A 3,315-nucleotide genomic window follows, 5' to 3' on the forward strand; every position below is an offset into this window, starting at 1 on the left:
TCCCTGCAGGAGGAATCTTGGCAGGGCTGCACACGGTGAGTCTGTGGCTGCAGGGCAGTGCAGGGGCAGCTCCTGGAGGCATCTCCTAAAGCTGGCCCAGCCCCAGCTGATGGGATGGGTGAGCAGGGGGCTGTTTTGGGGCACTTTGGAAGAGCTGTGAAGCCGGGGGTGCAGCCAGGGGTGCCCAGGGCTGTGGGACAGAGCAGGGTCCTGCAGCCCAGGGCGCTGTGCTGGGCAGGGACTCTGCTGCCTGCCAGGGGCAGCTCTCAGCCGGCCCGGGGAGCTGCTCCCAGGGCTGGGGCACAAGGGCTGTGGGCAAGGAGCAAACCTGGCAGCTGAGGGAGGATCTTTTCCATGTCTCGCTGTTGCAGGGTCAGACCTGCTCACAGCTCCACACCACTACACCATACTGAATGGAGAATCTTTTGTAAAGCTCAGAAAAGACAGGGTCTACAGGAAAGGAATTAGTCCTGAGGTGTGTTTCCTGCTTAGGCATTGTAGCAGAGACATTGTTCTCTCCATTCAAGAGGCTGCACTGAAATTCAAAGACTTTTACTCCCAGAGATGAATATTTCAGGCAGGATCAGAGATGAGCACAGGATCCTGGGCAGTGCTGAGCCTTCCCGTGGGGGTGGGCACTCTCCTGCCCCAGCCCTTGGCTTCTCTGCCGGAGGGCTCCTGTCCTGCTCTGTCCAGCACAGCTGCACCTCTGGGCTGGCACAGGGGACACTTCCCAGAGCTGCCCTTTCAAGCAGTGCTGCCCTGCTCTCAGCACAGATCTTGGTGGGGTTTTAAAAGATGAATCTGAGTGTGAAGTCCTCTTCAAGGCAGCCCAAGGGAAAGTGCAGGGCAGATGGGAAACAGACTGAGAGGCACTGCAGCTCTCCTGGCTCTGCAATAAGCAACAGAGAGCTCAGCCCTTCTGCCTGTCCTGTCTCAACACTCTTCAGATTTGCCATCAGAAAAATTTGACCCTAAGAAAACACCACCAGGTGTTATGATTGTAAACAAAAAACCCAGTCAAAATTATTTTAAGGATACACTGTGCCTCTCTCCTGCAGCACAAATTGCTCTGAGAAAACAGTACAGGAATTGAACTTTTCCATCAAAGCTGGGTTCCATGTGACATCCCCTGTGATCATGAGAGCTGTCCCAAACCAGCTCCATGTCTGCACTGCAGCAGAGCAAAGCTGAGTCCTTGGCAGCACATGGGCAGAGCTCCTGCTCCTCACAGCACCCTCAGAGAGCACAAACCAGAGAAAAGAAATGCCTTGACTTGGAGGGGATTTCCCTGAAAACTGCCCTGGCTTTGCTGAGAGGGGGCTGTCTCAATTGTTCCCTGTGCTTTCCTTTTCTGAACAGACCTTGTCCTAAGGAACAGCAGATGTCCAACAGCAGCTCCATGGCCCAGTTCCTCCTCCTGGCCTTCGCACACAGGCGGGAGCTGCAGCTCCTGCACTTCTGGCTCTTCCTGGGCATCTCTCTGGCTGCCCTCCTGGCCAACGGCCTCATCCTCAGCGCCGTAGCCTGCGACCACCACCTGCACACCCCCATGGGCTTCTTCCTGCTCAGCCTTTCCCTCACAGACCTGGGCTGCATCTGCACCACTGTCCCCAAAGCCATGCACAATTCCCTCTGGGACACCAGGACCATCTCCTATGCCGGATGTGCTGCACAGGTCTTTCTGCTGTTTTTCTTCCTTGCAACAGAGTTTTGTCTCCTGACCATCATGTGCTAGGACCGCTACGTTGCCATCTGCAAACCCCTGCACTACGGTACCCTCCTGGGCAGCAGAGCTTGTGCCCACATGGCAGCAGCTGCCTGGGCCACTGGCTTTCTCTATTCTCTGCTGCACACAGCCAATACATTTTCCCTGCCCCTGTGCCAGGGCAATGCCCTGGGCCAGTTCTTTTGTGAAATCCCATACATCCTCAAGCTCTCCTGCTCACACTCAGGTTACCTCAGGGAAATTGGGCTCATTGTGGTTAGTGTCTGTTTAGTGTTTGGTTGTTTCATTTTCATTGTTTTCTCTTATGTGCAGATCTTCAGGGCTGTGCTGAGGATCCCCTTTGAGCAGGGACGGCACAAAGCCTTTTCCACGTGCCTCCCTCACCTGGCTGTGGTCTCTATTGTTATCAGCACTGCAACATTTGCCTACCTGAAGCCCCCCTCCATCTCCTCCCCAACCCTGGACATGGTGTTTGCTATTCTGTACTCACTGGTCCCTCCAGCACTGAACCCCCTCATCTATAGCCTCAGGAACCAGGAGTTCAAGAATGCCCTGAAGAAAATGATGACTGGATGCTTTTCAGGAGCAATAAAGTGCCTGTTTTCTGGTTCATAGCATTCAGAAGGGGACTCCTTAATGGCCCTTCTCACGTTTTTCCTGGAGGTCATCTAGTTATTCTTGCAATAATTTTCTACGCAATTAAATATTATTATGCACCTGTCTTCTAGCTTAGTGTCTACCCATTCAATTTGACCCAGAGATGTATAAATGGTGAATTGTACTCTCTGAGTATTTAAACAAAATAAAGGACCCTGCAGTGCCTTCTTTGTCCAAGACCCTTCTTCTTAAATATTCCTAAAGGACAGCACACTGCAGGACAGGGTGTATTTGCAAAAGGGAAGGGGACAATAATCCCAGCCCAGCAGCACTGCCAGGGAGCAACAGTGCTTGGTCTTTGCAGAGCTGCTCTCTTGCCACTTCCACACTGTCCTCCTGAGCCCCTTTCTCGATGTAAGGCCTGAGTGCTCTCTGAGAACAGTCCTGGGGGCTGGAAGCACTGGGAGCACAGGCAGGGACAGGCCCTGGGAACTTCTGAAGCAGAGCTGAGCTCCCTTCCAGCATCTGCAGGATGCTGTGGGATCTTCTGAGGCCGCTGCATGTACTGGGTCACTTCTTCTGTGACCTTGCTCCAGGGCTGCAACTCTCCTGCAGTGTCACCATGACCCTCCTGCTCTTTGCTTTCCAGGTTTCATTTTCAGATCCAGTCTTCCCCTCCTGTTCACAGGGACATCCTGTGAGTGCTTCAGAGCTGCCATCCTGGGGCAGCTCCTGCCCAGCGTGGGCAGGCACAAGGTCTCTCCCCCTGCTCCTCTCACCTCCCCAGTGCCGCTGTTTTCTGCAGCCTCCTCCTCCTTGCCCAGCACAGCCCTCCTGGCAGAGTTGGACACAGCCCTTGTTCTACACCCTCCTCAGGCACCTGCCCAACCCCCTCAGCTCCAGCCTGATGGCCAGAGACCTTCAGGGCAGGGAGGCACTGGGGAAAATGCTGAGCTAAACTTTCAGCTGCACTCAAATCCAATTGGAGG

General features: G+C 54.1%; 1 pseudogene; it reads left to right on the top strand.

Annotated features, from left to right (window-relative positions):
• The first annotated feature begins 1,384 nt into the window (after window positions 1-1,384).
• LOC113980310 lies at window positions 1,385-2,462 on the top strand (annotated as a pseudogene).
• Window positions 2,463-3,315: the final 853 nt, after the last annotated feature.

This window comes from Neopelma chrysocephalum, unplaced genomic scaffold (assembly GCF_003984885.1).
Source record: "Neopelma chrysocephalum unplaced genomic scaffold, ASM398488v2 Primary Assembly neopelma1_93582, whole genome shotgun sequence".
Lineage (NCBI taxonomy): Eukaryota > Metazoa > Chordata > Aves > Passeriformes > Pipridae > Neopelma > Neopelma chrysocephalum.